At 35.7% G+C, this 21,398-nt stretch overlaps 1 long non-coding RNA gene across 2 annotated transcripts; it reads left to right on the plus strand.

The window, feature by feature from the left end:
* The first annotated feature begins 122 nt into the window (after positions 1–122).
* Positions 123–7,872, plus strand: LOC135283875 (uncharacterized). Of its 2 annotated transcripts, XR_010349491.1 has the most exons (4): positions 123–693; positions 2,448–2,540; positions 3,175–3,348; positions 5,522–7,872. It is a non-coding gene; the product is annotated as an uncharacterized LOC135283875 (long non-coding RNA). The 2 variants fall into 2 exon arrangements; XR_010349490.1 differs by lacking the exon at positions 2,448–2,540 and having other exon boundaries at positions 127–693.
* Positions 7,873–21,398: the final 13,526 nt, after the last annotated feature.

The following is a 21,398-nucleotide window of genomic DNA, read 5'->3' on the forward strand; positions in this document are numbered from 1 at the left end:
CCATCATCTCTTCCACTCAGGATTCTTCTCTTTTCTAGCTTTCCTCACGCTTGCCCATCTCTCATCTCTCTCTCACTTCATCCTGATTCAGGAGGATTCAGTATTTGTAAGGTTTCTATTAGTCTACAAAGGGGTTAAAATCTTCACTTCTGCCTGTCCAGGACTCCCACAGCTGCCGCATCCCCCGCTTCTGGCCGGCTGAGTTGCCAGCACAGTTTCTGTCTCTCTCTCCGGGGGGGGGTGCCCAGACATCTCAATTCTCATCAACCCCTGCATGTTCTCTTCCACCTCTGCACCTTTTGGGGCCCTGGCTTCCTCCCTGTCATGGCCTCCCCCTCCCCCACGCAGACGCAGCTGGGCAGGGGAGAGGTCAGATCTCACTCACCAATGCCGGATTCCCAAAGAGGAAGTTCTCTGGGAATCTCCTGCTTTTAACCCCCGTGTGTTCTCAGAGGCGTATCCAGATCCTCAATGGCCACATCACATGCCAATTTTGAATTTGGCCACTGATTGTCCCGACTTAGACCTTTCCAGAAACACATTTCCAGGCCAAACCACGACACACACATTCAGCTTGCGAGCTTATACTAATTGATACTAAATGATGTCCAATAATTCTAATAAATATGAAGTTAGACAAGAAGCAGGTGGCATGTGTGGATTAACAAGGAGCTCCTCATCAATCTCAAGCAGGTAAAGGGGATCGTCCAGGGGTAGGAAGCAAGCAGGGTGTGATAACATGGGAGGAATCCAGAAACATTGTGAGAACACCCACAGATGAAATTAGGAAATCTAAATGCCAAATGGAATTGTATCTGGCCAGAGATGTCAAAGTAAACAAGAATTTGTATAAGCACATAGGTGACTGAAGACAGACTAGGGGAAATGTAAACCCATTGCTCAACAAGATGGGGACCTGGAAAAGGTTTGGGTATAAAAGATTTTCTTTGCCTCAGCCTTTGCTTGCAAGACTGTCCTTCAAGAAACCAAGATCAACAAAGGGAAAAGGCTGGAGCAAAGATATACACTGGGTGAAGAGCACCAGATCAGGCAACACTGATGTGAAATGCATATACAATTTGTCTGTGGTCCCTGGTGGGATACACACAGTGAAAGGATCCCTGCCCATGGCAGGAGGGTAAGACCTACATGATCTTTAAGGTCCCTTAGCACTTCTGTGGTTCTGTGGACTAATCTGTTTAAAAAATAGTACAATATTTAAAGCCCACTGAATTCTGTGTGCATGTTTGAATATATAAGTACATCTTAAATACTTTTAGATGTTTTGGAGCAGATTGTGAGACAATCTTATCACATATGTAATGTTTAAGAGTTGCACTGATAGTTTGCTCATATATTCAAGAAGATTATTATAGGTATGTGGGGAAAAACTAAAAACACACACAATTTGTCTTATCAAATGACATTTCTTTTTGGTAAGAATAATGGATAATGGAAGAATGGAATGGAACTTGTACTCAGAGAAAATTTTGTATTAACTACCTCTATTGATCTATTAGGCTTCACTAACAATATAACTGCAGGAATTATTAAAAACCTGTGAAAAAATTATTGGCATTTTAAGGGCCAAGTTATCTTTTTATTAGTATCAATCATACAAATTAAGAACATGACTATTTCTAGATGCTTATGAAAGACATATATTTCAATGCAAATTACATTCTACCAAAGAGCTAAAAGTTACACACAATCACAACCATTTTGTGTTTTATTTGTATTAGATGTAAAGTGTAAAATGACATCCTGTATGTAAGAAGTGGAATCTTATATAGGTGTGATTTATTTCAGGATTGAAGCACAACAATTCTAATTAGGACACCAATTTAATTTAAAACTGGATGGAATTAACTTTATGAAAAGCACAAAATGGGGGTCAGACATAACAAAATTTCTAGACTGCTTTCTTCTTTTTTGCTTTTGTGCACTGGAATTTTTTTATCTATTGTGAAGGAGGAAGCAAAAGAAAACATAATTTTTCCATATTATTTTGTGCTTCCCAGAAACTCTTTGTCTTTCTGAAGTAATTAATATTTAATTTTTGAAGCCATTATATTGTCTCTTTACTTTATACAGATGTTCTAAATACTTAAAAATAATTTTGATCAGCACTACAAGGAACATGTCATAATTTCTGTCAAGATTTTGACTTACTGAGTCAGTCATTTCACAGGTCAATTTTCTCTTGCCTCATAATCTGAAGTGTGGGTATGTGTAATTTCACTTCAGAAAAATTATTTATGTCCTTGTCATGCATATTTTTTCCTTTCTGCTTTTCTGCATGTGTGCCTCCTTTTCTATCTTGCGTAAAATTTCATTAAAACCTTTCGCAGAATCATTTTGTATTTGCTTGGTGTCACCACCTAACTGTTCACTGAAATAGCTGGCCTTAGTTCTGTCCCAAGATTTTATTTCTTGTCACACACCAGAAGGTGAGCTGAGACATCTCATTTTGGGCTTTAAGGGATTGTCACTGAGCGTCAGTCACTGCAGCATCTGAACAAACAGCAAGAAGAGAAAAGGTGAGGATATGCAGGATCTCTCTGGATAGGAAGCATTATCCCAAATATCTAAAATTCCAAGAACTCCCAAGATGACTTTGGGATTAAGTCCCACTTACTTTTGGACTTTAGAGCAGGTGAAAGATATGTTGTTTTTGATCAGATGCTTTAAAATAATTAGCCTCTGATGAGAGCTCTAGTTTTGCATGGAAATGGTAGATATGTTAGCATGACAGACAGACTGAATTCAAAGTTCTAAGGATAGAAGTAGAGACTATAGCACTGACACCTCAGATGAATGGTTAGAAAAAAAGAATTGGTTGCTTAGAGGTAGAAGGTTCAGCAATTTCTACTGTTGTCATCACATATGGCTGCAACTGGTTTTAACAGTAGTACTTATGACCTCAATTTTTCTGGCACTAGTGGTGATGACTTTATTAGCCTCTATCTGACTTTCTCTTTTCTTGTTATTAGATCTTTCAAATCTGCTCCCATCTTTTAAAGTTCTTTAAATTATACCTGATCTGTGGCAGCAGAAAAGTTGGATCTTTTAATTATTATTTATTTATTTTATTTTTATTTGATTTCTCTCCATTTCCTTTTTGGCCAATTAACGTTGCTTATTTTATCGCATCTCTGCTCTATATTTTGCCAGGATTCATTCAGCTGCAGCACATGAAAAAGAATTATGTTTTTTCAACAATCTGTTTTGATGCAAGTCCAGCATTAAAGCATTAAAGGATTTATAAGAATTTATCCTTCTGCTTATAATTTTTGTCTTCCATAAAAACATAGGAGGGAGGTGTTTTTTCACGATTTGAAGGAGGAGGTATGTTCTCTTGGGTTTTTTTCCTAATACAGGTCTGATTTTAAAGACAGTTAACACAAAACACAAGTTGTTTTATATTCATGATATATTTTTCATACTTTTTGACAATTTAAACAGTCTTTTTGATGCTATTTTATTAACAAGAGTTGCTACCCTCTTGCAGTCAGTTGTAGTCTCATAGCCCTCAAGTGCCATCTAAAGTCTATTTACAATTCTTGTGAATTTTCCCTGCTGGCGTGTCTTATGCATTTCCTGACTTCCCTGCATTTTTTTTCTCTTTGTTTTGCTTTTGACTGTTCCTCATTTGTCAAGTCTCTCCTAACAGATGAATCTAGGATCCTCCTTTCATAAAACCTGAAATCTAGCTCAAGTTCATTACTGGAATGCATGGGGTACATTCCATTCCCGTGACATGTGTTTATTTACCAGGCTGAACACAAGAAACTTTTATTGTCCTTTGCATTTTTTTTTCATTTGATCTCAAGTCAGCCAGGCATTTTGAATGTGATACTGATTACACATTCAGTGCTTTTCAAAATTTTCAGTTGTCTCATACTCAGCACAATTAAAGTTTGGTTCTCTACTTTTCTTTGAAGTTCATAAATTGAGTTCTTTCAAAATAAAGATATAATTGAACATATATTTCCAAATTACTTTAAAAGAAAAAAAGTTTTAAGTATGAAAAAAGCTACAAATATGATAGTATTTGATAGTATTTTGCAAAAATAAAGTGAAACTAATATTTCCAGCTACACACTCTGTTCAACAGTGAACAATGCTAGTATACTGGTCTATCCTATCTTTTTTAATAGCAATCATATATATATGAATTTACAATTGAAACATTACCCTTTTAAAATAATTTGTAAGAAATATTTAAAATTTTCTAAAACTTCTATTTAAAAGCTTCTAAAATAATATATTATTCCTGTCTTCCGAATTGTTTCTTTTAAATCTTAGAAATAGATTCACTGGAAGCCCTCATCTCCAGAATCAGATTGGGAGTTCATTTTCTGAATGAATGTGCCCTTATTTCATGAGTTGTCTGTCATCTTGGCATTGCCTTTGACTCTTCTGATGTTCATGGTCTTAGTTTTGAATAGTTACACTATTTTTACAGTTAGACGTATAACGAAACTTTCCTAAGTTTAAAAGGAAAACAAATACCTTCCTACACTCACATGAGGCCCACCAAATACTCAGTAATTAAGTTTCTCTCCATTTACTCACATTCTTATGGGGTTTCTTAAGATTTTCACTTTATGCATTTATTTTCTGGAAAAAAAATCTTTTATAATGAAAAATCAATAAAGAGTATAATGGAAATTAATTTGCTTTCACAAGTACTTCTCTGCAAGGTTTATTGTATAGCACCAGATATCCTTAATTTACCTTATAATTTCCTCCAGTCAGAATTTCAATGAGCACCACCAGACACATCATTATTTATTACTTTCCCACACCTGTATAACCTTTAATTACAGCTGAATTTAAATTATGCAAGTGGATCATCTATAGATGCAACTGTAGTCAGTGTAACTGTAACCATAGCCGCACAAATAATACCTATGGTATTTCTGGTACCTGTTGAATTTATCCAAATTTCCTTCCAAACTTCCTAAAATCTAGGACATGGTATATTCCATATTGCTATATATGTGATTCCCTGGTATTTCACCTGTAGCATGCTAAAAATGAAGCAATATAAAAGGTGTGTCAGATTTTGGATTTATGACTTGAATTGCTTGTATTGGACTAATTTTCAAAGTTACTATGGCACTTAAAATACTTGATACTGACTTAAAACAAAGAAAAGAAAGGAAACTCGAGGTCAGAGGCTGGATCTACACATATGTACTGTATCTAATGCATAAACACAGGCTTATCAGGGTGACATAATAAAAATTATTATATTGAAATTCCTTTGTTATCCTAAATAACAAAAAAGGTTATTTTAAATCTTATTTGTGGCAAAAGTAAGAGACATAAAAAGCTTCAGCTTTTGTATAACTCCTAAAATCTCTCAAATAAGCTATTACTCTCTGTTGGTACAAAGAATACTCAACCTCACTGATCATTTCAAAAAGAAAATATTTAAACTTACCCTTATTAATGGTGTAGTTAATAGTCCTATGTCATAAACTGAAACATTTTTTTTTTCTTCAAACAACAGGCAAAATTACATTTGTTAAGAAATATTTGGAAGCAACTTACTTCAGCCAGCTAAGTCATGGAAGTGCTCTTAACTACATGCTGCTTCTGCCACCTTTGAAGTTTTGACTTCTTCTGTGATAAATGAAAAGGGCAACAGTCTTGTGGAAAATCTGATTTTGAGCTGCAATGCAGGATGTGTTTCACATGGGACCTGCTAGAAGATTGGGAATTGAACTTCTAGCAGTATCTTGGGAGTTTCTATCACAAAGGACTGAAAAGAAAAAAGAACTTTTCCTAAACACATCTAGGTGGCTTACAGTTTGCCACAATATTGATTCTGAAACACATTAAATTTTTATTTATCTACTTGAGGGAGTGAAATTCCACAGGGGTTTAAGATTTGTGCTGATTCAGATGGCTTTTCTCCACATCAGAGGCTTTTTGGAAGTACAGTAATACAAAAATGAAAGATTTTCTGGCTAGATTGACACCCACATGAGATACTGAATTCAGTGAGAAAATGCTTACATGTTGATTTCTCCAGTGAAAAGCTGTAGGTCTTATATTTTTATATTAAGCTTCCTTTGCAGTTCAGTTATGTGAACATTAAAGGCCTGTTTTTTTCCTTGTCGTCCAGTTAATTTTTATATAAATGTGAGTACCCAAGTGATTAAATGTATAAAAAAATATGTGTACATCCTATCTGTTTAGAGGTACAACTGACAAAGAAGTCTAAAGGATAATTTTGTCTTCATGTTTATTCAGACTACTGTGACCTCAGTTTCCCCTTCAATATGAACAAATTTTCTAGAAAGCAATGTGCAGGTAAGAATTATGAACTGTCTGGGGGAAAAAAGTCTCGGGGTTTTCTCTGGTCGAGATGAACCTGAGTTTTTTTTCCCCAACCCAGCTGTCTGAGAAGTAATCAGAAGTCTTTGGCTGTCGTTCTCAAGGTTGTTTATTATTTCTTATCTAAAATATTTTCTGTCTGGCCTGCCAAGGTCTGTTCTGCAGGTCGGGCTGAGGCACACTGCCTGCCCCTGAGTTGGTGTTGTCTTCTATACTACAAACTATGTATTCAATATTTACAGTTATTTCCCAATACCTATCACCTATGTTAGACAGTGACTTTCTACTCTACACCAGAGTGCCACCATCACCAAGAAGATGGAGGCTAGGAAGAAGAAGGAAGAAGGACAGCACAATGCCCAAATCCCTCCATCTTGTTCCCCTAGACCCCCATAGTCAAATTCTTCAAAATTCTACCTTTCACCCTGTGGCAACTACTATTGTGCTACTTAAACTTTTGTGACTTGTAATTCTTCATATAGAGTTGGTAATTTGCTCCATGGGTTAAGATCAAAATCCCATGTGTCTTTGGCTTCCTGCCAGGGTCTCCAAGCCCCTGCCAGGATTTTGAGCCATCCAGGGCATCCAGACGGATGTTTTGGGTTCTGACAAAAAAGAAACTCTTAATTAATATTTTTGAAGTATATTGATGTATATTTTATTAGTGTGGGACAGAAAGTTAACACGGTGCCAATAGCTGACTATTTGTTCTGCATTCTTTTTTATACCTATTCATCTTTTTAAAAGGAAAGGTATTGTTTGGATATATGTAACCACTTCAGACATCTAAAAGACTCCTCTAGAATAATATTCATGTTTGTGATTATTGTGTGTAATAGAATGAGTCAGTGCAGACCTTTTGGAATTGCTAGAGTAGAAGTAATCAAGATTATTAACTTGAAAGACTGCAAAAGAACATGGAAGTAGCAAAACCTATTTGGCAGTGAGAGTTTAAAGTGAGCTTCTGCACTTTTCCATGTGTTGCTAATGACAGTGAGGTCTTGTCTGTAAGATGAAATTTGTGCATAGTTTCATCTCATACTGACACCTAGAATATGCCACATAAGGGAAGATTTGTTATAATTGTCATTTCTTCTTAGGATGTCTGTTTCAAGTTTACTGATGAAGGTTTCGTATTACATTCTAGTTACTTCTTCTGATCAGATTCTGACAAAAGAAATATCCTGATATACCTTTTATTTAAACTTTATAGATGACATGACTTTTTTTTCCCCTGTACTTCCTTATAATAAATGTCTTCATGTCCCTGAACTAATCTTATTTCTTAGACAGAATGCTTAAAATAGACACTAATTCCAAGCCAAAGTTGTTATATCTCAGCCAGTGAAAAGAATAATCCTTGTACATCTGTACATGTACATTATGATTTGAACAAGGTAGTAAATGTCATCAAAGTGTATTTAGTAGAAAACTGGTAAGCAGCTTAAACTGCAAATGCCAGCTGAATGTTAGCATTATTAGTAGGAAATTGAGCATTTTTCAATTATTGAAATTATTGAAACAGAGTGAGATAGCATTTCCATTGTGATGTAAATTACTGGCATTTTCACTATTTTAAGTAGGGCGATAGACCATATTTTGCATTTCCAAGTGCTGGTACAGACTAACAACCCAAAGGGTATAAATATCTTGAAGCTGAGATACTTCATTTTGTGATTTACTGTGAGACAAGCTGCGTTTCATGGTAAGAAATTATTTTCTTTTGGTTTTATTGGTGAAAAAAGCAATAAGTAAAACTATAAAAATTCCTGCCTTTCTCTACAAATGATTAGAAGAAAAACAGAAAGTAAAAAAATATTTTCTTAAGGAACAAATTCAAATTGTGTCAAAACCAAATACAACTTCAACAATTGTAATCTTAAATAAAAAATAGTTACCTTCTGAAAGTTTCTCAAGAAACGCCAAAATATATTTCAGCCATTAAGTATGGTAGTAAATTACTTCAAAAGAAAATTATGTTAATTTTGCTCACAGCAGCATTCAGAAACTTAACAAGAATCAAAAAGCATACATTAGGAAGAAGATTATAAAACATTAATTCTTTTTTGCATATGTAGAACATCAAAATCTTGGCTTTTTCTTCTTTTCCATATCTTAAGATGACAGTGTTTCAGAACATTTCCTATTCCTCCATTCTATATAATCTTAGAATTTGTTTGAACAGTTTACTAAGCTTAATGACACAATATCCAACATATTGCCCATACAAACCAGGTATGGGCAATATGTTGGATACTGGAGAAATCAACAGTTTTTATTAGCTCTAGAAAATCTGTTATAGGAAAGTCATGTAAATTATAGATCTTGCTTTCAAAGGCCTCTGGTATGTCCTTTCTTACATTGATTCTATACATTTCTGAATGGAAACAATTTTTACTTTCAGCAATGGAATCATGACTGAATGCATTAAGGTGAGCTCCCTGCTTATGCCCAAGAAATCCACTGACTTGCAGAAACTGTGTCTGAAGTAGGTTCAGATCTGAAGCTGTAAGCATTAAAAACCAAGGTTATTCCATCCATGCTCAAGGATGAGTTGCATGGGAGCTATTAGTATAAAGAAATGTATAAATTAGTATAAAGAAATTAGTATAAAGAATCAGCAGTAAATCTCAAATGCTTGTGAATCAATTGGACAACCTCCTCAGCTAGTTCAGTGTTCACAATAGCTTTGATGGACATAGGATGGGATGCATGATCAAGCAGTTTTCTGTTCAGCCTTGATAACAGAGTTTCCTTGTGTGGACAGCTCCCGGTGCCCAGACAGAGTTAGGAACAGCTGTTAGCTCATAAGGAGCTGCTAGCTTCTGTTAATCCTGGCATGTATGAGATTTTCAAAGTAGTCATTCTCTGGAGATCATTCTTTGTTCCCAGGAAAAGAAACTGTTTGCCACTGCCTTTTCTCAGGCCAGGATTAGAACCAATTTTTAATTTTCTGTTTCTAGCTCTCAAAATAGTGTATCTACATTAAGAGCACATTTTATTGAATGTAAAGTCTTTCATGTAAGTATGGAACTGACACTTGAAGAGTGAGGAGGGAGAGAGATAAATCAAAGAGGAGAAAGAGAAAGAGAGAAATTCCCACTTAGCATAACACTGAGGGACAGATACAATTCTCATCATTTTTCTCACATCAGAAAGTGAAGTTCTCTTTCCATCTCTTTTCCTAATAATTTCAGAGACTTGTAGTCAATCATCTTTGCTATATTTTTTTTTATTTTGCAATTGGATTATCTTCCAGATTCTAGGAGGCCCATTGGTCAGTGAAATTTTGGAATTATTTCCACTTTGATGAAATTAATAGTTGCCAGGTTTACAAAGGACTAACAAAATATATGGGTGTTTTTTTGTTCTTTCTGAAACACCAGCTTATCAGCAATATTTCAAGAAACTGTATAACAAAATATATATTCCTGTATATCCATGTTCCTTAATTTGATATTTGTCAAACTTGTCTCTGGGTTCATGAATATGGTTATCTGCATATGTGTGTTTTATTGAGTAGTTGGACCTTAAATTTCTTCTTTACTACCCTTGAACTTAGCTATCTTAAATGCAAGCACATTTTGAACTAATTGTCCTAAATCAGCTTCATTTTTGGACTCTGAACGTACATTTACTTCTTAATCACCTGCAAAATCCTACACTTATAAAGTTTGCTTAGGTTGCCAAAGATTTGCAAGAACTTGGTTCATCCAACCAAGTTTGATATGGTAGGACTTTGAGAGGAAGCATGAGAGTGGAGAATCTAATCTTCCATCCTCATTGATGGTGATTTTCACATTCATATTTATGTGACAAATGTCCCTGTAGTCCATTTTTCCTTGTCCATATTTTATTGTGTGATTCTTGATCATACTCTTCTATTCCACTCTTCAACATTTCATCCTCAGGTATTTCACTTAAGAAGGTTGTTTGTCTTGACCAGTAGCTCATTCTCCTTATATATTCCTGCTAGTTTTCTTTTTATTAATACTCTAACCATGACTTTTTAACTGTTCTGTTCATCATTTTTGCTCTGGTGTGGGGCTCCTCCATGGGGTGCAGGTGGATCTCCATGGTCCTCCATGGGCTGCAAGGGCACAGCTGCCTCACCAAGGTCTGTACCACAAGCTGCAGGGAAATCTCAGCTCCAGCACATGGAGCAACTCCTGCCCCTCCTTCTGCACTGATCTTGGTGTCTGCAGAGCTGCTCTTCTCACATCATCTCACTCTGCTCTTTGTCTGAAATTGAAACTGTGCCACCACTTTTTGTTTTAATTTCTTCTTAAATCTGTTATCACAGAGGTATTGTCATAATTTCAAATTGGCCCAGCCTTGGCCAGCAGCATGTCCATCTCTGGTGCCACCAGGGATTGTCTCTCCTGGACACTAAGAGAGCTTCTATCAGATTCTAACAAGAGCCTTGTAGCCCCCCCATGCCACCAAAAAACAGTCCATGCAAACCCAATACATGTATCTTTGTGATTAACAGATTTTACAATAAATGTCCTTACCACAAAATACCTGAAAACATTAAATATTTAAAAAATTAATAGCTTAATTTCATGAAAAGTTTCAGGGATAGCCTATTAAGTCCTGGAATATTTTATGAACATATGGAAGTAGCAGTTTCTCTGCAACTCAGCCTGGCACAAAGCTTATTATCATCTTAAGTGTTCAGAAAAGAGTGAGGAAAGCATGTATTTTCTTTTGTTTCTTTTTTGTTTGTTTGTTTGTTTGTTTGTAGGTTTTTTTTTGTTTTTTTTTTTTTTGTTGTTTTTTAAGGGAAGATTGGATATGCAGACAGGAAAATAGTTTAGCACAATTCAATTACTATGATGGAGGACTTTAAAAAAATTGAAACATTTATTTTTTGAAGCAGAATGAAAACAATGAATGACATTGATCTAATTAAACTCTGTAGGACAAAGAACTATGTTATTATGAAAGTAATATTAGAAGATCCTTCCTTCATACAGAACATTTGGAATAAAAGTTGGTGATTCTAAGCTATGATGGACAGGTTTGGTCTCAATACAGAGTAAATAAATACACACAGACTAGAAAAAAATAAAGGAATAATGCCTGTAGGATTGTTATTCGCAAGATATCTTGCCTCATTTCTTTCTCCAGACTTCCTCTATGTTGTATTTCAAGACAGTTTCTTGCACTGATTTATATCTATCTTCTACTTTCCCATTTCCAGTAAAACGATATAATTTTTTCTCTTTGGATCTAAACCATGTTCAGATATTTTTGAGTGCTTGTCTTTATCAGATTCAACTGCCATATTAAAAGTTTCTTAGGTCAGTTTTAAAAAAACCTGCTGTTATCTTGCATTACAGACAAAAAAGTTTTGACTTAATCAGACACACATGATGTGCAAAGTAGTGAAAGAATTGCACTGTGGGGTGTTTTCTTTTGTATGGATTTTTTTAGTATTTTAATTTCTTTTTATTTACACAAGGTCAGCCAAAGTCAATCAGAGAGAGTCAAATTGTCCTGCAATGTGTTCTGCTGCAAATCTTTGAGGTCAAACAGGGTATTAATGAGCCTTCATTTCTTTCAGATGGCTGTACTGACAAGTTAATTTTGCAATGCGTTTGGTGAAAAATGCCTTAGTATTGTGATTGATGGGAAAAGAGAAAAATAGAAGATAATTACAAAAGGTCAAGAATTTCAACAGGGGCTCAAGTCTGCATTTTTTGATGACAGCAGTGTTTTTTATACCTTTCTGTAATTGTGTATTTTATGTCTATTTTTAATCTGTGATATACATAACAATTGGCTACACTGTGTTGAAAGAACTGTCTACGGTCCTAGAGTAACAGAATTATAGAGTCATAGAGTATGAAAAGACTCTTAACAGCAGAGTAGAACTGTTCACACTGCCAATTCCACCACTAAACCCCATCCCATGTGCCACATCTATATTTCCTTTAGATATGTCCAAGGATGGAGACATCACTTTCCTAAGCAGCTCATTCTAATGAGCTTGATAGCTTTTCTGTAAATAATTTTTTTATAATATCCAACCTAAACTTCCCCTGGCACAACTTTAGGCCATTTGCTCTTGTCCTATCACATGTTAGTTTGGAGACACTCACTGCAATTTTCTTTCAGGTAGATAGCAGGAAGATCTCTCCTTAGCCTCCTTTTCTCCAGCCTAAACAACTCCAGTTCCTTCTGCTGCTTAAGATTTGTGTTTCAGACCATTCTATCAGTGTCTTTGGTCTTCTCTGGACCTGCTCCAGCACCTCCATATGGTTTTTGAAGAGAAGGGCCCAAAATCGAACACAGTATTTGAGATGATGCCTCACCAATGGTGAGTACAGGGGAACAATCACTACTCTGGTCCTGCTGGCCACACTTTTTGTGACACAGGCCAGGATGTCATTGACCTTCTTGGTCACTGAGCACAGGCTGGCTCATGTTCAGCCAGCTGTCCAGTACTCCCAGGTCTTTTCCTAGGTCTTGAGTGTCTTACAGTTGGCCTTCAGCCATCAGTCCTGCTTCTTCACATACTTCTGTAGAGGCCTCCTGCCCTCCAGCACATCAACACTCCTACACAACTTCCTTTGATCTTTGAATATAATGAGGGTGTTTTCAATTCCCTCATGCAGATCATTGATAAAGGTATTAAAGTGGACTGGCCACAGTAAGGAGACCTTGAGAACTCATTCACGTTGACCAGCCAACTCAATTTAAGCCCATTCTCTGCCACTGTCCGCCATTCAGCCAGTGGTTCACCCAGCAAACAATGCACCTGTGTAAAACACAAGCAGCCATGGATAAATGTTATGGGAAGCAGTGTCAAAGACTTAACTAAAGTTCAGGTAAGCAACATCCATGGCCTTTCCACTATCCTCTACACAGGTTATGATGTATATGAAGGAATACAAGACTGGCTTGACATGAGAAACCTTAAAGCTATGGGCCAGATGATACCAGAGATGAAAAAAGGCTCTGGAACTATCAGGAGCTCATGCATGGTAAGTTACTGGCAACAAAGTAAACTCAGAAGGTGAGAAAACCTCATTTTTAGGAGCAATAAAAAGATAAGCATCTAATACATATTAAAAGCCACGTATACAGTAAAGTTGAAAATAACAGAGAGCTGCAAAGTACTGGAGAAAAACCAATATTTCTGAAGAGAGGTTAACAATGGACTTAAGCAGGGAAAGAAGAACAAATTATAATCATTGACATCATGGCCATCCAGACAAAGAGAAAGAAGAAATTCTTACCATGACAATGCTTGCATTCTGGGAAAGACACCAGGAAGCTCACAAACATGGCTTATTCTAGCCATGCTCCACAGTTTTTTATCAGTACACAGGAGCAGTCCAACTGTGAATGCAGCAGAAAGGAAACATAAGAGATACCAGGACAGTAAACTTTTTTACTGAACAGTGATTAAGAGAAGCATTTAATAGTAATTAAGTAATTCAGACTGTGAGTGTTAGCACCATTATAACTGATTAGATTTTTCAATTAAACTGTTGATATATTATGTAGAGTAAAAATAATATGTAAATATTTATTTTACAATAATACATGTGATTTATTTTATGCAGAAAGAATTACATATTCAGTTTCTGTTCTCAGATTTTTTTTTCTTGATGTTCTATAGTATTTGCAGTTAGCACTACTTAAACATGAAGAAATTACAGTAAAGACTGATTAATTATAGCATGTCTCAAATATAGCCAAAGAAAAGAGGGAACAAATGGTTAAAATTTTTAAAAGCTGCATTTTAAAATCAATGGCTCTGGAACTTGCTATTACAGATAATTATTGTCAGAATTAAAGACAGTACTATTCAGAAGATGATCAGGATATGATTTTCATTATAATGTCAAGAACAACTCTATAGTTGTTCTTGTGAATATGAAAGGACTTATCATGAATGATTCTTTTCAAAAATCTCTAGTGATTGAGAGAGATGACAGCTCATAACTTAATATTTTACAGGTGATATTATCAACATATAAATGACTGTAAAATCACTAGAAATAAGTACACACTCTATATTCAAGTCTCCATACAAGCTCTTTCAGTTTACACAAAGTATGAACAATAGTAAAAACAGCTTTAGAAAGAACAAAAAATTATTCACCACAGACAATATTGGTCTGTTTCTGAGCATCTGTATGACTACAGGAATTTTCTGGAATTTAATATGTTGGGAACTATGGAAATTTCTGATGGGGAGAAAATCAGAAGGGTAGAAGTGAGAAAACCATGGACTGAGATGAAGAGTTAAATAGGTAATGTAAGAAGTGTCCACATAAGCAAAACAAAACAAGGAATTAATTCACTGCTTCCAGTGGGGAAGGCAGGTATTCAGCCATTTCCAGGAAAGCTCTCATCACACAGAACAGTTACTTGGGAAGACAAATGCCTCCACTCCAAAGGTCCCTCCTTTTCTGCCTTCTTCCCACAGATATATATACTGAGCATGATGCCAAATGCTATGGGATGTCCCTGTGGCCAGTTGTGGTCAGCTCTCCTGGCTGTGTCCCCTCACAATTTCTTGTGCATCCCCAGTCCCTCACTGGTGGACTGGGGTGAGAAGCAGAAAACACCTCGATGATGTGAAAACATCACTCAGTAATAATTATTAATACTATCTTCAGCCCAAATCCAAACCATAGCCCACAGCCCCATAGCAGATACTGTGAAGAATATGAAACTTCAACACACCTATTTTTTACTGTCTCAGATTTGTAGAAAATATTTCTTTTGAAACCAAATTACAAAAACATAAATGCATCAAACTGCTACAAGTGCTCATAATTAAATTAGAATATGTAGAATAGTAACCTTACATTTAAGCAATAGTTTACTTAATAATCTTAAAAAAGTATCTGATTTAAAATAGCTGGCCTACTTGCTGTTTTATGTGCAGACTGATAACACTTGTATGCCACTGTTGTTGATAGCTCTATTAAGCATAAAAGTAGTACATCAAACATTTACTCCTGTTCTAATAAACCATTTAAGAATTGCTCAGAATAAGCCCTAGAAATATACTTCTCAAGAAATACAAGGAAGAACAATCCTCTATTTGATTTAATTTTAAAATTGTCAGTTTACTTCTGTATTTTAACTATAATAACTTTTTGTTCTTAGAGGGCTTAGTGTCACACATCTGTGCTTTAAAGACTAAATAAGTTTGCTACATTCATAGGACAGGGGAATGATCTTGCTCATATTTCACAGCAATTTCAGCTAATATCCATGCCTACATGCTGGGCTTTCTTACCCAGAACACAGGTCTTCTACTATCTGAAGAGTCCAGCTTGATGCTGCACAGTCATCTCAAAAGCACTTTTGTAATCACATATTTGTACAGGGTCTTGGTCTGCCTAATATCTGTTCTCAGAGACTGAGCTCAGCTACAGCTCTTCTCTCACTCTTCAGTTAGTCCTTCTTGATGTGTGCTAGTGGATTAAACACACATGCAGGATTGAATACACTGAGGAAACATACATATACTTCTGACAATCCTAACTCTTGGCATTTAGATCTCTCATGCTTGCACACACACCCTGGTCCCTTCAGTGCTGGCATAGAAGCCTGTGGGTTCTGCAGTTCATAGTGTCTCCAGCTGCCCGCGCTCATACCTCTTAACAGATTTTGTATTATATATATATTGACACCCCAGTCCCTCCATTTGTTGACACCAAGGCTGTTACCCACTGGGGAAGTGCTGATTCTTTTTGGATGTCAATAAAAAAGGCATAGCATCTTGCAAAGCAAATAACTATTTATGAGATAAATATCTACACATACTATTTACAGATAAATATTGATATTTATTGATAGTAGCCCAGAAAGTATGACAGGTAGGCATAAAGTCTTACATCACTTCTGATGCAGGGAACATAAATTATAAAGATTTGACTGTAGATTCTGATGCTTGGAACCCCAAGAAGATAAAATCTTGACCTCTGGTCAGGGCTTAACATGCTGCACAGATTCTATCTGTGATGTGGTTTGTTCATTAAACTCACTAGTATTCTGATGGGTCCTTGCTCACAAAACAGATCCATCAGTCACAGACATCACTCAAATCTGCAACGTGGGCACAATGTTGAGCATTCTCTTGGACAATACACTTGACTGTTCTTATAAAATATTAGCTCATGAGCAAATTCTTGCAATATTTCAAGTGGAAAATACACTGGTCTATGCATACAGTTATGTTAAATGCACATTGTATATACATTGACTAATTGTGTAGTGATGATGCATACAAAAGTCACTTATACTATTGATTGAATATACCTTGATTAAGTAGTGGTCAGATGCTATCCATCACCCAGATATATGATCCTGGATTAGCCATTGTATGGATCACTAACTGCTGCCTTCTAAGCTCAATACTAGACAGATCAACAAGACACATAACTTGAGGCCTCTCGTCCAGTTCCTACCATTCACACACTTTGCAGCTCTTACATGTAGGGTAGAATGAGATTACAAAGAAAAACATTTAGAAATAGTATTGGTTCATAAGATAGGACAGACTGCTGCCCTCAGGTGTAGGGCTCTGTCAGACAACTTGATTGGCTGACTACAGGCCTAAAAAAAAAATTAGCCCTTTTAGGGTCCTTGTACCCCTTTTACCACACTTGTTTTCCACCTGAATATTCCACAAATTCCCTCAAATATTCAATAGTAAGTTTTATGAAGTTCCAGAAGTAACAGCAAATATACCAAAATACTCATGTAACTTTTGTTTTCCCCTTTGTATGAGTGATAAATTTAGGCCAACCCTCTTCAAGAAAGTGTCTGAGCTTCTCCCCTCAGTGTCTGATAGGTTCTGATCTTCTCTGTCTCCCTGTTGCCACACGATACTTAATGTTTTTGGGACTCTGTGGGTCTGTGGGCCTGTGGGCCTAATTAATCACTTTCCTTTTTATTTGCTTTTGTATTGTACTGAATAGTCCTTAAGCAGATAAGTGAAAAAAACCCCAGATCTTTTGACATTTCTTATATCCTTACACTCTGGTCAACACCAAGTGTGCAAGCAGCTGTTGACCCGCAGAACCCTGTTGCAACCCAAGATATTTCCCTTCACCAACAGGATCGAGAAGAAAAACACCTGATCCTGCTACACTCTTTGCTGTCACCTCTAGAGACATGCAAGCAAGCTTGATACTCTCCAGGTTTTCCTATTGCAGTGTCAGCACCTACAAGGAAGACGAGCAGAGCGTATGGTCTGAGGTCTGGATAAGGACTGGCAGACTAGATTGCCCTTAGTCTGAGACTTGGCAAATAGAAAACCTTTCTAGATCAGGTCAGCCAGAGACACCTTACATCTGATAGGGGAAGGAATTTCCTTTGGTTTTCATTTAGGCCACGCTCAGGGCTTGTGTCAACAAAAATCACACTTTGCATGTTCCGTCTGTTAGGTTTATTTACAAGAGATTCAGATTTGATATTTTCCTGTCAGGCCATATGTTTTGGTATTTTCTAAATAAAATATATGCATTTTAATAAAAAGTTGTCTGTCTTTGCAGTCAAAATCCTTGGTCCTTAGTCTAAGGGATATTTATGGACAGATAGTTTCTTAATGGCACATTAAGAACCACAGTAGCATTGTAAATCCCCAAAGCAGACTGTACTCATGATCTGGCTGGTAGAAAAATGGAGTTAGTATAGATCTGTAGCATCGCTACTGTCTCTGAAATGTTGAGCTTATTTTTATCATCATGTTGATCTTATTTTTATCATCTGGACAAATTTTGTAGGAGAGTTGGGGTTTTACTGAGGATACACAACACTACATTATAATACTTTAAATTGCTCTATTTGAAGTCTTTTGAAATAGCAAATGACCAATTGCATGAAAAAGGGACAATGTAATGCGATGAAGCCAAAGTAATGAAATATTAAAAAATAATGGTAAAAGAAATACCCTCAAGTATTTGTGATGAATAGTCACAAGAGGCAGATCTGGTCCTGCTCTCATTTATAAGAATGAAATAATATCTTCATAGGATTGGTTAATTGATGTCGTATTTCATGTATAATCATTGCAAAAGTATCTTTCTTGTACCACAATAACTAATCTGCAGTATTTTTATCTCAATATATAGCAAATATATTGAGAAATTTTTCACTCATTTAATGTATTCAATTATTTTTTATGTTTCCTGATATTTTAGTGATTCCACTGCTTATGGTATCATTTGAAGATTTTGGGATATTTTGGAGACAGAAAGCCCTAACCAATCTGCCTGTACCTGTAACCTCAGGCAAAATTAACACTGCAGAAGTATGTGGAACTTTTTGGTCTTTTTAGTATGTTACATAACGAGATGTGATGTTCCTGGGGCAATCTTGCATAGATTTGTGCCTGTTAAATATTTTTCTCCTAAGTTTCTGCTGTTTCTTTGCACTACCTACAAATTTTGGTTGTTTAAATCCTTAATTTCAATCTTTTAAAATGCTGATATATTTTCTTCTGGTGATTTCTATAGTCACCTTTTCTATCTGATGGGAGTTTTCTTTACTTTTGTGTTTATTTACTACATGGCATGTTGGAATTTTAGAAATGTTGAAAAGCTCCCACTGAAGGCTGTGGATGATATTAGCTACTCTCCAAAGAGCCTCATTTAATTGTTTCTATAGAAAGGACTGCTTCAAGTCTTGAAGGGTAACTGCAGAAATTGCTTGACCAGTGGTACTTGCTGTCAGCAGCAGATGAGTGGAAGGAAAGAGAAACCAGTCTTATTTTCCATGTTTCCCGGTTGAGGCATGAGGAATCACAAGTATATAGCGCTGCACAAAATAGACTAAATTGCCTATATTCATCTTGGTGAATTCAGCCCATAGCCTGTCAAACATCACTGTTAATTTCATGTTAGTTTATTTGCTTTTCATAAAAGAAGACACAGTATCATCTGGTCTAGTTGCTGATTCCTCAGCACTGTTGGAAATTTCATCTTTCAGTCTCTTTGACTTTTTCTTTAATGTTTCTTTTTTTATTTTTTTTCTGTCTTACACACACACATTTAAATTAACCCTTCATAGGCAAGATTACCGTACAAAACTTCAAATAACTACCAGAAATGCAGATTTTAGCAGCATTAATCAGGAGTACTTAAAAAATAGAACAAATTAAAGAAATATTTTTTATGCTAGGACATTAAAATTTGAAGAATGTGTATCAAAAAGGATGAAGTCTGAAAAAGTCCTTCGGTCTCCAGTGATAGTTTTATTTTCCACTAATACCTGTAATTCCCTGAATGGCATTCAGAAACTAAAATTTTATTTTATGGCCGAATAAAGAAAAATTAAAACCAAATAATGCATTCTCATTGCAAAATGCCCATCTTGAATACTCCAGCTGTCTTATCTCACATTATAGGTGTTTTGAGTTCAAAATTTTGTCCCTGGTAACAAGGGGTGTTTTCACAGACATTTCCATAAAGACTATGCACAGCAAAAGAAATAATATCCTGTAGGTAAAGTTACTCGTTTTACAGTTCCAATTAAATGATGGAAAATTTCAGTTCTCATGTTAGAACCATCATAAACACTTATTCAGAAGTCCATTTGCTAAAACTCTTATAGGTTGAAGAGTTACTGAAAAACTTGTAAAGGTAATTAAACAGACAAATACCAAAGACTTTGCTTATGCTTGATCAATATGAAAGGTCTGGATGCTATGGATTATGAATTCTGAGTTTTCCATTAAGTGTTCGTAAGAATTTTGTAAATTGGTTTTTGGATAATAAAACATTAGACAATATTCCGGTAAAAGTCTGAGGAGAAATAGAATTTTCGATACATATTATAATCTAGTACAAATAGAAGTTACTCCCAAGGTGATGATATTCTTCAAGAATATTTAAAAAGCAGAAATAGTGTCTAGGATATGATGAATCAAAGGAAAATTATTGGTTGTTGTACATACTTAATTCTAAATATTCTATTAATTTTATATTGCAGATATCTATCACGGGAAAATGCTATTATCTATTTAATTACTTCAAGATCAGAGAAGTGGCAGTACATCAAAATCTAGAATTGACTGAAAGTAGCAAGGGCAATTTTGATGAAAAACCCAAATCATAAACACTTCCTGACAGAACCAAAGATGAATTCCTAATCACTAGCACGGCAAGAAAGAATATAACCAAATGAATACTGAAGGAACAGTGTGCAGGCAAATATATCTGGTCTTGGTAATGAAAAAGAAGTTGCTGCAGTAATATTTACGTGTTTTCCTTCTGTCTTATCGGGGTTGACATTTTGCATGACTAGCTCATAGGATTAAATCAAAAGGAAAGAAGGACAAGATGATCTGAACAGGTATTGATAAAGGATGTTGAACAGCAGTCATGAGGAGGACAAGGAGATAAATTCTTACGATGGTGATGAAAAGAATGATCAACTTACAATACCCAAAAACTAAAATTTTAAGTGACACCCAAAAACCTTGCGCCTCACTGTTATTCCATTTCAGATAGCAGCTGTGAAACAGATCGACAAAATAACCTTTTTGATATACTTCGACTTAAAGAGGAAAATTGGATCTCATTTACTGCATTAAATGAAGTAGCAGATGGCCAGTATACCAAAATATTTCAAAATTTCTCATGAGAAAGTCTTTGAGATATGAATATAACATAGCCAGTAGGGCATCAAAACTACTTTCCAATTGACTCAAAAACTCATCAGTTGCAGCCCAGTGTTTTTTGCTAGTTCAGGGCCACAGATTTTATATTGACAATACCAGGCATGAGATTGTTGTGAATTTAAGCCAATCTGGATTTGTTTTAGCTGAGTTAAAAACTATGTTGCAAATAGGAAATTTCTGACTTAATTGTTTTTAGTTTGGTTGAGTTTATAGGAAGAGTAGTTATTCTCTGTAGAATGAACTATCTGTGACCCCGCAACAAAAAAGCAGAGAAAGGAGATGATACCACAGGTATTAGATGGTCTCACAAACTATGCTCAGTTTCTGGTTACTGCAGCAGTGAACAGAATTTTTTGCAATTTTGTGCACCAGATAAACACAGTTTCAT

Source organism: Passer domesticus, chromosome 1 (genome assembly GCF_036417665.1).
Source record: "Passer domesticus isolate bPasDom1 chromosome 1, bPasDom1.hap1, whole genome shotgun sequence".
NCBI classification, from domain to species: domain Eukaryota; kingdom Metazoa; phylum Chordata; class Aves; order Passeriformes; family Passeridae; genus Passer; species Passer domesticus.